This window comes from Amphiura filiformis, chromosome 15 (genome assembly GCF_039555335.1).
Source record: "Amphiura filiformis chromosome 15, Afil_fr2py, whole genome shotgun sequence".
Classification (NCBI taxonomy): Eukaryota; Metazoa; Echinodermata; class Ophiuroidea; order Amphilepidida; family Amphiuridae; genus Amphiura; species Amphiura filiformis.
Window position 1 is genome coordinate 53014771 of NC_092642.1, and position 14583 is coordinate 53029353.

Below are 14583 nucleotides of genomic sequence, written 5' to 3' on the forward strand. Positions count from 1 at the left end.
ATCGGCCGGTTATTTTGGCTAGCATCCCTTAACAAAGAAATTGTCCTATACCTTTAACCATGGACGTACTAAATAATGTGTGTGCAGTATAGGGAATGTTGATGTTGCCGAGAAGTGCAATATGTTAGGCCTACACACGACATCAAATATCCGCTTGCATCATGGCGAAAGGCCCATGACATTACCCGACAGTAGACAAACCAAGGCACTATTTCCTTCCTGCTCACTCACTGGCGGTGAAATATACTTGATAAATCATAATAGGCCAATCAGTTATGAAATCACCCTACTAAATAATTGCAACAGAGTCCATTTAATCCCCATTCATTTCAGAAAAGCACCGTACAGAGCCGTAAAAAGTCCCAAAATTAAAAAAAAAAGGTCTAAATTTGGGGAAGAAAGTCCACTTATCACATAATTGCCCCCCCTGGAAAAAAAAGTTCGCCGTAAATCAGCACCCCCCCAAAATCGTGGCTCACGGGCCGGACATCAAAAGTCCCCGAAAATCCATATAGTGGTAAAGGTGCCTAATTTGCATTAATCCAAAATGACCTCTTATAAATGCAGCGGGTATAATTTCAAATGTATATTGTCATAAGGATTCATAAAAAGTATAATTTGACCTAGGCCTATCTCTGATCTGCAGTTCTTAAGTTACATTTTGGGTTCCACAGGGGACAAAAATTGAAAACATTCTTGATTTCAATCAAAATTGTCTCAGATTCTTCCGCAAGAACATTAAAAAAGAATAGTTTGCCATCTCGGATAGTTTGTTACCTTGGTAACGCATCAAAAAATATCAAAGTCCATTGAGCCATGTTTACCTTGACTTATTTTGTGATCGACGTTACCTAGGATACAAAACATCCAAAACAAAGCAACTTTTCTCAATTTAATTCATTTTTGCCAAAGGAACAATTTGAGACAGTTGGATTAAAATCGGAGCCTTTTTTTTTTAAATGTAGACGCCTATGGACCCCAAAATGTGACCTCTGGCGTTATTGCTTTACTTTTTTCTGAATTCTTATGAGAGCAATACATTGGTAGGCATATGGTTCTTTGAAAAATTTGACTTTGAAATTTCACCCATGTATGAATGGTGATTAAATGGGTTCTGTTGCAATTAGTGGCGAGTTAAATGCCCAGGGTTAACCGTTAATTGTTCTTAATTTAACTAGCCTATAATGCTAGTTGGCAATATGTATGGCAATTGACACTCTGAAAACATGGAAAACGGAAGTACTAAACACTAAGCATGCATGACATGTGTGAGTATCTTTCCCGCAAATTCAGCTTTACTCTCAGCCAGTGGCGGCCCCCGAGAAAATTTTCGGGGCATAGGGCCAAAGTGAAGGGGGGGATCAACAAAATTGCGCAAAATTGCCGCAAAAATTGAAATTTTCGTAATTTTGGGTTTTACTGGGGGGAGCAACAGGGGCAAGAGTTCCGACTGGGGCCCAACCTGCTGGGGCCGCCATTTCAATTAGGGGGGGCAACAGGGGCAAGAGTTCCGACTGGGGCCCACCCTGCTGGGGCCGCCATTTCAATTATTCTGAACAAATATCTGGTAACTGGCCTTTTCAATCCATGATGCACACCCCTAATCATTGCTAATAGTGGTGTTCGGACCAATTCCACGATTTATCATTCAATACGCTGGCGAAGTTACGTAATAAATCAGATTAACTACCATAGCAATAGGTGAAAACAATTTTGAACATATCGCGCTGCACTACAAGCAGGTTGCACTATATGTTTGCAATCATAGATTGAACACAATACTGGTCTTTTCAAAGATACTAATCTTACAGGTGCAAATGATCAGCATGATATGGTTCAATGCAGAGGTACCGCGTGAAAGTATCAGTGCAGCGCGGTATATTCAAAAATTGTTTTCACCTATTGCTATGGTAGTTAATCCGATTATTACGTAACTTCGCCAGCGTATTGCATTTGCGAGCTTTTTCAACATTGGCAACTGTAATTCCAGATGTCTTTAGAAAGCAAACTTGGAAAAATTTCTTTTATTGAAAAGTTATTCCTCTCGGCTCGGTGCACTTATTTTTTGGAATCAGTAGCCCATTATGAGCTTATAGGCCCCTATATGGTAATCAGGTGGTGGTCGCCGTGCATTCTCCAAATTCAGTAATTTTTTATCGTCAACCGTGTAATTGAAATGGGATTATTTTGACATTTTAAAACGCTTGAAATATCACAAACAAATAGGCCTATGTTAATAAATAATATAAATACAAGCTAAAACCGTTGGGGTTCGATAATGAACCCCACAAAACTAACCAAGTATATGGAAAATGCCATACGGCCGGGCGGTTTCACAAGTTGCCGGCTCGATCATGCCATTCGCCGCCTGATGGTAATTGAATTCTTCAAATTTTGATACATTTTGAAAGTAAACTACAATCAACGAAATATGTCTTGGAACGCTTGCGTGTAAATAACGGAAGACTCTCACCCCCTCTCCCCCGTTCAATGTTGAGAAATGCCAACGTCTTCAGCGGTTTCCCAATGTGTTCCAACATTGATTGATGGGGAGAGGGGAAGGGTAAATCATTGTTGTAGATGTCATGCTTGTTCCCAGGCAAAATATACGTCATTTCCATGATCATATGAAATTCTGCACGGAATTTCGACAGAGTGTACCAAGCGTTCCAAGGACTTATTTCGTAGATTGTAGTTTGCTTTGGTAATGTTTCCAGTCTCACCATTAAGATGATCATATAGCTCGTTTTATCATGTTTATGGTAAAATTGTTCCCAGTCACACGGAATGGACTATTCCAGAAAATAAGTGCACACCACCTGTCACCCCAATGTCACTTGAATAAGCTTGTTAATCCAATTAAATGAAGGAAAAATCACGGAAATGTCCAAAATGAGTTTTCAAATTACGGATTTCTGATTTTGAACTATTTTTCTGTCGGATTTTTTGCCTTTGGACATTTTAAAAGTCTGGATTTCCAACAGTCACGATTGGACAAAAAGTTCGGAAATCCAAACTTTTCTATAGGGGGTGTGGTGTGCATCTATTTTCTGTAATAGCCCAATGGCCTTCTCACCCAATGACCCCCTTTTCAGTGTCAAATCTCGCCAAAAGACGCCTAGTTTTACAGGTGTCCACACACCCCCATCATCGAATATAAGTTAAAAGAATTGTTTGCACCGTCTAAAATGCTTGTTTATTGACAACATTGGCCAATAAAGGTCAATACCCATTACATTATAGAGGGGGTGCAATACTACGTCACTCATGACAGAGTTATCCTCATTTAAATAAAGTTCTGTCCTCCGTAAGGGCAATTCGCATGATAATACAATAAAACAGAGAATAGGTATGAATGGTTGTGGAATCGATCTAGAGACCTGTCCCTCTGTCATCTTAAGCTATCTTAGAACTGTCCAACATGTCTGCCATTTCAATTTTTGTACCGTTCCGGTTGGTTTATTGCATAGGGTCTATATTGACCAGAATCAAGTAACGAAACATCCTACATGGTTACAACTATTCCTTTGACTTGTTTTTATTTTATAAACGTTTGCAATTTCATAAATGTTTACTACTTTACATGTCTTTTTATAAATTATGTGTGTTTGAATAAAGTCTCCGCGGCAATCACAGCATTATGCCATATATGTTAGAAAAATAATTATCACGCACGAATCACATTTTATTTAAAACAACTTGAACCCATATTAACCGTAAAAAGTAAAAACGAATGAAAACAGCCGGCTCTCAACACGCAATATTCAAAATTCCCACGCCGAAAGTTTCTAGTGCAATGACGTAATGGTTATATTTTGCGCTCAATTGTCTTCATTGTATGGGACGTCATTGCACTAGACAATTTCAGTGCCCGGGAATTTGGTATCGCGGTTGAGAACGGCTGTTTTCAAGTTATTCATTTTTATGACCAATATGAGTTTGTTTTAAATAAAATCACGTGATTCGTGCTTGGATAATTATTTTTCAAGTATAAGGCAAAGTGTTTTGATTGTCGGAGACTTCCTTTAAGAAATAAATGGAATCAATGATAAAGGATGCTGAACATAGTTCTCCATGTTAGATGTAAACTATAAAACACGAATAATCACTGGTGCTCGTTGAATCTACAATGAAAGTACGAGATGTTCAGTTAATTCGGAGTACAAGTTGCTAAAGTATCGTCCCCGTCATGGCACCAGTACCCCGCGTCGTCGAATAAGTCACCGACTACCGGCAAGTCGTTAAATAAGCCGCCGAATAAGCCAGGCTTATCATCGTACCATTTACACTCGTCTTTACAGCAAGATTCCCAATCCCCATCATCAGTAATGTAACACCAAATATACGACTCGTCGTAGTACCAACACCCTCTCATCCCCTCTGCACTGCCTTTTTTGCACGTTTGTCCATTTCTGGTAGTGCGCCTACCGTGTTGGTTGGATACTCCGCGTTCTTCGAGATCATTTCCCAGGTCAGCTTGGCCGAGGAATGCCAGCTGCAGTTCACGCAAAAGCAAAGTAGCTGCATCTTCCAGTCCCTTTTCTTCTGCAGGCCGCCGGTGCTGGGCCAGGGTTAGCAACGGTGAAAACACCAAAATGAGAACAACAAAACGGGTTTTGTCTGGTGTAGCCATGACCTGTTAATGCAAAACAAAACCAGTTATTAGTAGTTATGTTAGTGGCTCCATTTAGATACCGTACCAAAAGGATGGGCCCAACATTAGAAGGACATTCTTCGTATTCAGAATTCAATTGATATGTCCGATGTGCTCTCATGTCCCACAAAAACACTCAGTTATCAACAATTGAGCGCTATTAATACACATTAATGTTTTTAAACAAATAAAATTCCAAAATATGGTACGTTTTCTGTCTTTGCTTGTCACGTGGTATGAACCAAAATTACACACAGGATTACCTTAATACTATACTCAAAACACATCAGTAACCAAGCAGTTGTCCAACTGACACAACAGCAAAATGCACTATCATTGGACAGCTTCCTGGACTTCCTTCACTTTCACAGCCCAACATTTGGCACCCAGGACAAAAAATCTGTGAGAATGCACACAAGATCCTTGCACAGATGATAAAACGGTGCTGCTTTCTTCTTTTCATACACTTTTTTTTCATGAAACAGGGCTGGGCTGTGAATGTGGTCCAGGAAGCTGTCCCATGTCAGTGCATTTTGCTGTTGCGTCAGTTGGATAACTGCTTGGTTACTGACATGTGTTAAGAGTAGAGTATTGAAGTAAACTGTGTGTAATTTTGGTTCAATTTGATGGACAGGATTTCAAGATATGACCTTGTGAAAATTATAAGTTTCTTTTTGAGCTCAGTTTATGTTTAAATTTTCACAATGATATCAAGTCCTTGTAGCCGAGTGGTCTAAGGCGCTGGTGATTTGGCGATACTGTATAGGCCTACATAAAAGCGACGCAGTTTGGGTTCGAGCCCCGCCGGCGCCTCTGCCGAACTAAATTTCTTTTTTTTTTTTTAATTTCATATTATGTTAGGGAAATGTGGCTGGGAGAACGTATGTATGGCGAAGAGTGGTGTGGTGTTCTGCACACAAAATTATGGGTTATTTGATTATCTATGAATTGGATTAAAGTTGTTTTTTCTGTGACCTATGGTGTTTTAACTTATGACCTTTTGAAATAATCTTAAGGGGTGGGGTATGAACGTTTGGACAGTATTTGTGGGACATTAGAGCACATCAGACATAGAATTGCATTCTGAATACGAAGAATGTCCTTCTGATATCAAATAATTTTGTTTTTTTGAAATTCGCAATGTTATACACATTTTATGGCAAATGATTAAAAATTGATATTTTTGATATTTATCAGTACTCGAAGTAAACTTTATTCTTAAAGTGTATGTAGGTTGGATGAAAAGCCGACGATCAATTGAAAATTTTGACTTTTCGCATTGAAGATATGTATTTTTTTTCCCAAAACACACAAAAAAATTAGGTCTTTTTTGGGAAAAATCCTTATCTTCAATAAGAAAGGTCAAAATTTTCAATTGATCGTCGGCTTTTCCTCCCAGCTACATACACTTTAAGAATATGTCATTAGATTTGTAAAATGTGAAAAATATCAAATTTTAACAATTTGTCATAAAATGTGTATTATATCGTGAATTTCAAAAAATGAAAATTATTTGATATCGGAAAGATATTCAGAATGCAATTCGATATGTCTGTTGTGCTCTTTATGTCCCACAAAAAATACTGTCGAAACGCTCAAAACGCTCATTCCAGATCCCTTAAGTAGGCATAAAATGGTCCATTTTGGGCAAAAAATACCCCTTTCCAATGTCAGCTATTTCTTGCATTGCAAACTGAATCAGATATTCTCATCAAAATGATAAAATTTGATACGATTGCCTTGTCATTTAAAAAATAAATAAATAGGCTCTTGTCAAAATGACCCAACAAAAATTGTTCTGGGGTTTTAAATACCGTTCTCTTCAATTACGTCCAAGTCCCAAAGATGAAAATTAAGTAATCAACTAGTAATTAATTAAATTGGCGTACAGTAAGAAAATGGTACAAAAAGTGGAAGTGCAGCACATAGTGGTGTATCTACTATACGACACTATGCGATGCACTTTTTACGAAGAAGGTGCATCACAGTGGCGTATCGTGATTACATGACCACGATACGCAACTATATGATACACTTCTTTCGTAAATTGTTTATCACATAGTGGCGTATAGTGGATAAGCCACTATGTACTGCACGTTTTCCTATGTTTATGGCATTTTTTTCCGTTTCGCATACCGACGTGAAGTAAACTGGCCTCAAATAGAAACTTATAATTATTCACAAGGTCATATCTTAAATTCCTGTCCATAAAAATGATACAAACCTGATTACTTCAATACTCTACTCTAAACACTATTCAGTAACTAAACAGTTGTCCAACTGACACTACAGCAAAATGCACTGACATGGAACAGCTTCCTGGACCATATTCACAGCACAATAATTGGCACCCAACACAAGAAATCTGTGGGTAAATAGAAATTATGGAATAGTGTGGAACAAGACCTGTTTCTACTCCGTGTGAAACGCGGAAGCAGCAGCCTCGTTCCACACTATTCCACTTACTCTTTTGGAAATAATCACCTGTGTAAGGATCTTTTACGCATTCTTACATATTTCTTTTGCTGGGTTCCAATTCGCCTGTGAATGTGGTCCCGGAAGCTGTTCCGTGTCAGTGCATGTTACTGTTGTGTCAGTTGGACAACTGCTTGGTTATACTGACATGTTTTTAGAATAGAGTATTGAAGCAATCATGTGTGTAGTTTTGTTCATTTTATGGATAGAATTTTGAGGCCAGTTTCTTTTTGAGGCCAGTTTAAATTATAGTACAAAGTGCTTTGAACACTTAGGAACAGTCTTTAAAGAGTGAATTAGAAATTGGTGCAACACAACATCATAAGCTCGTTACAAATCGCCACTTTACAGTTTTCCTTTATTTAAAGCCATATTATAACATTTCTGTAAAAATAGATTAGTATTTATTTTCCATAAAATGTTACCTCTTACCAAGGATTATTAAATCAGGATGGGACACTCCGTAATTTGCATGTGTCCAATTCATATGTTAATACCATATTGTTATTAAAATTAGTTTTGTACTTAATATGAGGGTGGGGGTCATAACAGTTTTAGGTCCATTAACTTGTGAGACCGGGGGTCAACAAAGTTTTGGGTTCACGAAGAGGGGATAGGGGGTTACAAATTGTAACACGAAATAATATATTGTCCCCCACCAAAGTATTTCTGAACACTCCCTAAACTTAGTTGATTTTTCAGCAAATGTTATTTTTCAGTGAGTTTTGCTTTTATTCCTGGTTAAATTATGGCAAACGGAAACAATGAAAATATGATGTAGTTAGGAAACAAATACTATAATCGCTCCTGGGTGTCACCCATGCATACTTTTTAATGTAGGCCTACCGGTATAGGGGCCTATTGCCAATCACAAAGTTTGAAATTGTAATTGTTTAATGTAGGCTACTCCCTAACAGAATACGTTTATACGCACGCTGGCGAAGTGACGTACTTAAATCGGATTAACTACCATAACAATAGATGAATACAATTTTGACTATATCGCCCGCACTCACGTTCATGCGGTAGGACCTACCGATGCATTGAACCATGTCAAAGAAATGCTAATCACTTGCACCTGTAAGATTAGTCACTTTGAAAAGAGCGGTATGAACGGTATTGTATTCAATCTATTATATGATTGAAGACAGGTGTACAGACGGCTTGACGTGAGCCTATGATTTTTTTTCTGGGATCTTGTGGTGTACGCTGGTTATATCGATGTTGAAGTGCCTATAATAGTAGGCATGTCCACTAAAAATTGAGGTACTTTTAAATTGATTCAGACCTAACTTATTGGCTGGGAATTGATGAAAGAAACATTTTGGCGTTTAAATAATCTTAATCGGACGTTTCATTCCAGAGATATGGTTTTATATAGGGCTGCTAGAACATGTTAAAAAGTTAAAAGTCCAAAAAGGAATACTAACAGAAAGTGCAACTTTAAGGTACTTTTTCTTAATGTATTTATTAACTAGCTTATCTGGAACATTATATTTGCTTATAACAACATGAAAATAAGATCATCCTGAAAATTTAATCGATTTTGTTGACATACAACCAACAAAAAATATAAGACCTCAAAACCCATGGTTTGTTTGGTGAAACCTCAAGCATGATCATAGATGGCCGCCATGGAAATATCTCCATAGAGGAGATGAACAATAAGTGCATTATTTCAAATGAGAAGCGGTAGTCTTAAACATTGTTCAATCTTTTAAGGTCAGCACATTTTATCTTCAAAAATTATTATATTTCATCATGGCATAAGTTTGGTAACATTAATCACTACCAATTTTGAGAAATTTGCTCCAACTCAAAGGTTATCTTTACTACATTGAGCAATACACTGTGTGCATGGAAGCCATGATGGATAGCATATGAAATAGACATGGTAGTGAGAAGTGCATGGGGAAGTGCATGATTTGAGATGGGCCGCGGTAGGCTTAAACATTCTTAAATTTCATAACATCCTACACATTTTGTCTTCAAAAATAGTTAAATTTTATGAGTATGTAAGTTTGCTTGTCTGATTCACTCCAAATTCGGAGATAATTGCGTTTGAACACCTGATGCACGGAATGGTGTCACTTCAATCTGTTGTAGTTCTCATCTCATTAAATTTTTCATTAAAAAAAGTTGATCTCTTCATGAAGGAAGGTCCTCTCTATTTACTGACCAAACAGGAAAAAGTTTGGTTAATGTTTTCCGGTGGAATCAGGAATTTCTTGAAACACCCTGATATAGGCCTACATTTGGATCAAAACAAGTATGTACGCCATTTAACAGGCCTGGGATTTCTTGTATCGATCAGTTTCTCCATAGACAATACGTGTGTGAGTGCACGCACACAGTAAATGAAAAATCGTTCTAGTGGAAACTGTATTGACATGGGCATCCCTAATAATAGTTCAATGTAAGAAAATGAGCAAATAGACGTGATGAATAAAGATCGGATTTTTGGATTATTAGTGGCGGTATACAATTAAATGTCAAAATCACGGCGCTATTCTACTTTTCAACAATAATTCATACTGGCAGGCTACACCAATAAGTGTATTAGTGCAGATTCATATTTTTCGGGATACTTTTCCACAGGGAGGAAGCACATGGCAAATACTATTGTCGCGGGCGCCATTTTGGAAGGTCACGTGAAGTGTCAAATGATTTTTGACTTCAAGTACTCACTGTATTTCATATTCATTCATATTCATTCATATTTTATTTCCATAAAAATCAAAGACATTACAAAAAATATATAAAAACACGGTACATATGGAGGAAAAGGTTGGAAGACCAAAAAGGTCTGAAAGTTAGCCTTTCCCTGAAATCAAATGAAATTAACAAAATAAATCAACATTACATAACATAACCAAAAGACAAGGGAAGGGAGGGGGGGGGTGCTCACGAAAACGATTAATTATATTTAGAGATCAGTTTTGTTTTGAATCTTATGCTTGTCGTATATTTCCTTTGTATTATCGATAGTTAGTCTTAATTTCGACATTACTTTATCAACAAGACATTCCCTTATCAAATTAAAAGACTTTCTTGCAGAAACAAATCACTGGCCTGATGGGATCATAGTAGTTGACCCACTTCCTCCCGGTCTAACCTTGCTTGGGGCGCTTTTACTATCTTCAACAGGTTCGATTCGCTAAACTTACGACACCTTTATGTGGTGACCTCAATCACATGGGCTGAGTAAGAGTTGATGTGAATTATTCATAACCGATCGATACCTTGCCTCACTTTGTTGAGAGCAAGCCAACAAAATTTGCCATAGGTTTGCGTGGCTAAACAAAAGCCGTGAATTTAGTGTCACCCCCTGCTCTTACTGTCAGACATGACCCTTTTAATTTTGAGCCGAAACAAGTGAGGTAAAGCATAGAAAATTGGAATTTACTACTAGCGCCCATGCATGTTCAAAAAATACGGTACGATCCTCGGGGTCTAAAGTACCTTACAATCGTGTAAAAACCAGAATTTTTTGAGGGCGTTCTCCTCAGCAAATGTTATAATATGGCTTTAATATAATGCGTTACTATGTGATGAGCCCGACTATCATGTCTATGGGGGTCAAAAATATAATACGATTTTGTCAATATAATTTAACAATTCAAATACAGTAAGCCAAAGAATTAAGGTACCAGTTATGTTCACCCCTGTATATCCTAAATAAAGACAAATATGTCAAAATTAAAACAAGCAGTCAATACCTGTACTCTTTAGCTCTGATTTCAGACCTTATTTGTTGAAATTGGTTGAGAATTAAAGAAACGGTGATATAAAAACCTAATAAAGAAACGAAATCAAAAGTTGCACTTTTGTGTTCTAATCAATGAAAGCACTACCCTAGTTTTAACGTGCTAATCAATGGAAGCGCAGCGCTAGTTCTCTTGTTCACGAATGCATGTTTTTCTTAGACCTATGCCTCGTTAATGTGTACACATCAATAGGCATTTTAATGCAGCAAACTGCAACTTTTAAATTGGGTATCTTCAACGCATGAGGTCTTAAATTCGAGCCAAAAGATACAGCTATATTGGCTCCTGGTTCCAATTATGACATATCTGTCTGTTTAGGATATACAGGTGAACATAACTGGTACCTTAATTTTTTGGCTTACATAGGAATGCATAGGCCACATGGTGTTAATGTGAAACCGGATTTTTTTTTGCACCTTCTGCATTGTCCGCGCGTACATTTTGTACGTGTAGAATCGTCAATATGCCTACTGACTAAATAAGTGACCAGACATCATCACAGTAGAGTGAGTGTTTTGAATAGTTAAGACGGGCGCAGGGGCGTCGCTAGACCAATATGATTCTGGGTGTGTACAGCATGTTTTGCCGACGGAAATATTTTGTAATTTGTAGACCCCATTTTTTTAGCCAGGACGGCGCTCAAGAATCTAAAAAGTGGGGGGGTGGGGTAGGATTCAAAAATTTTGACTAGTAACTACTAAAACATTAACAATATTGTCTATTACGAAAAAGCACACTTTCGTTACACATTAATCTTCTATATGACTCTTGCAATTTGCCGACAATCACGCATACCTTTGACTACATTTGCCGACAGTCACAAGGTTTTGACGACAACAGTCACTATTTGCCGACAAAAAATTAGTATGGGGTGGGGTGTCACACCCCCATACCCCCCTTCTAGCGACGGCCCTGGACGGGCGTACAGTCACAACCTCATTGATCAACTTACCTACGCAGGACTAGGTTCACTTCAACGTCACACAAAGTGTTTCAATGCAGAAAAGCAGAGGGTAAATTCTGGAACGAAGAATAAGCGTAATATACATCAATAATTATACAATATTACCTGGAGACATTTTCGTGAAAAATCCGTGACCGATTGGGAAATCCGTGAAAAATCCTATTTGGAAATCGCAATCTCTATTGTATATAATCTCCGCGCTTTCACAAAATAATCAAAAAAAGTAAAGTTTAGACATAAATAATGGAGGCCTATTTCGTATTGCACTGGGGACATTTAAAATTTTGGTCAAAAACAAAATGGGTATAAAACAAATACATGAAATTTAATTAAGAATTGACACGCCTATATGTTACCAGGCCAAATAGTTTGCAAGCTTTACGCCTGCCACGCACATCATCCGCGTCAGGTAAAGAATTATTTTGAAGCACGTGTTTTATCAACTGCTCGCCGGCCGCTGAGTAGCTTTACAATATAAGTTTATACTCCGCGCTCGGTGAGCGATTGGTCATGTTGGTTAAAAACCAATCATTGGCTAATAATCAATCGCTAATAGAGTAGCGATGCAATACATTGTTACTCTATTGTTAAAGTATGTAAACTCGGGGACAATAAGTTCCTCAGTAAGTTTAGATTAATTGATTTTATTCCTAATTATAATGAAAATAGAATGATGGTGTAGTAGATTCTTTTGATATGATAATATTCTCAAACAGTTGAATACATCACGTTATTTTCGGTCAATTTAAAAACCTTTCGGCGGAATTGCAGTTGCATGTAGGACCATGTGCTTCTTTTGTCCATTTTGCCATCAAGATTTTGAATGGAAACAGTTCAGACCCAGAACACGATCATGTCAGAAATTAATATTTTGTTCTGGGACTGATTATTCGGACTAGTGCTTAGCCTGAGTCGCTCGGCCAATCTCGAACAAACTCGCCATGCATGGCTGTTGAAGAACTTTAGGATTCGCCCTACTATCATGGCAATTTTTGACACGGAAGATATTGGGATGATGACGCTGTGCCACGCCCAGTCAATTTTGCCAGGCAAATAATTTTGCCCCCCCCCCAGTTTAAATTCCCCCAACATTTTTGCCAACTCAATACATCGAGTATTTCATCGACTAGAGAAATGAATGAACTGCGAATATAATTTCTTCATTTTCAGCTTCAAACGGCAGCCATTCTAAACCGCTGGAATTTGCGGAGCGAGCAGCAATTCTCGGAACAACAACAACTCAACAAAAATCACAAGTTCATCAAAAAATCATACGTTGTGTAGCCAAAAAATTGTTCAAGCAAAACAAAATTCAGGCCCCAAATCTGGCTAACATAACCGTGTCAAGCATCATCAAGCATAAAAGCAACTCACTTCTCAAATACTCAAATTACACAAGTAATAATGCACCATTTCTTACCTTCAGATCTGCGTGTATGGCTGGCAAAACTCAGAATGATGAGAAAAACCAAATAGCCCAAAGCACTCCTGAGCACTCCCATCAAGCACACAAAGGGGGAGAAAACCAGGTGCAAAATATTGATTCCTAAATAGAGGTTGTGCGTGAAATTATTGATTGATTTGAACCGGTGTCCTTCACCGTAATCATGGCGCAGTGCAGTCCATTCAATTCAATGACAATCCCTCATTTCAAATATATAGTTTTGGTTTCTCTATTGTTCAGAAACCAAAAATCAAGGGATTAAAATGTGGAGATGAACTGGTATGCAATCATAACACTTTTGTGCTGGGAGGACACAAGAGGGTATATATAATCATAAGTATAATGGCCTATAACCATACGTATATAATAACCTATTGTGCTAACATTTGAATTATCGATATCTATCAACGCCGGCGACTTTTGATGCTCTCTGCCGTAGGTGGCACACTTCCATGACACCATAAAATTGCACCCAAGTTCCGATAAGTTATGCATAGACATCGTTGAGACATAAAAGATGGATATATACGAGGCCTAGACCTACATGTAGAAATCATGTGCATATATTGAGGGGTGGGGGGGGGTTTGTTTATTTGTCTGAAATATAAACGATGCATGATGATGTAGATGATTTGATTATGAATTAGATTATTCCCCGGAAAGCACAACCCATACCTCTTACCTATGTTCCCTCCGCCACCTATATATCCTCCTCCTCCCCCTCCCCACACTCGATATCGACTCTTCCCTATTATTCCACTCCACTCTTGAGCCCCCCTCTCCCCCTCCTTCCCTTCCCACTTCCAATGCTCTCTCCCCTGTTTTTCTTTCTCCCTTACCCTTACCCCCTCCCCCTCTCACACACACACACACATACCCTCTTTCCCTGGCGATCTCTCTCTCTCTCTCTCTCTCTATTCTCCAATAAATAAATTGAATAAAAGTTAGTTTAAACCAGCTTTCTATGATATTGATCTTCCGTCATGCGACATGCACATAAATAGAATTGTGTATAATAGTGTTTATAACACTGAAGTCATAATCTGTCCAGTGCCTATTGTAATGTCTGTGGAAATATTTTGATGGTCTATATATTTTCACAGTGAAATCAGCTTAGGCTAATTCGTAGTCTCATGTCAATGCTTTCAAACTAAATCAATGCTTTCAAATGTAGACTTCTTTGTTCGACTTCTCTGCTCGTGAATATTGCACTGCGGAATTTAAACATTTCTTTTGTATACTTAGAGTAGGTAACTTCAAATCAAATAATTTTACGATC

General features: G+C 37.9%; 1 long non-coding RNA gene across 1 annotated transcript; it reads right to left on the reverse strand.

The window, feature by feature from the left end:
* Positions 1 to 3499: 3499 nt before the first annotated feature.
* Positions 3500 to 13408, reverse strand: LOC140171834 (uncharacterized). The gene is made up of 3 exons (XR_011861647.1): positions 13281 to 13408; positions 11849 to 11916; positions 3500 to 4636 (listed from the first exon to the last, which is right to left on the reverse strand). It is a non-coding gene; the product is annotated as an uncharacterized lncRNA (long non-coding RNA).
* Between the last annotated feature and the right edge of the window lie 1175 nt (positions 13409 to 14583).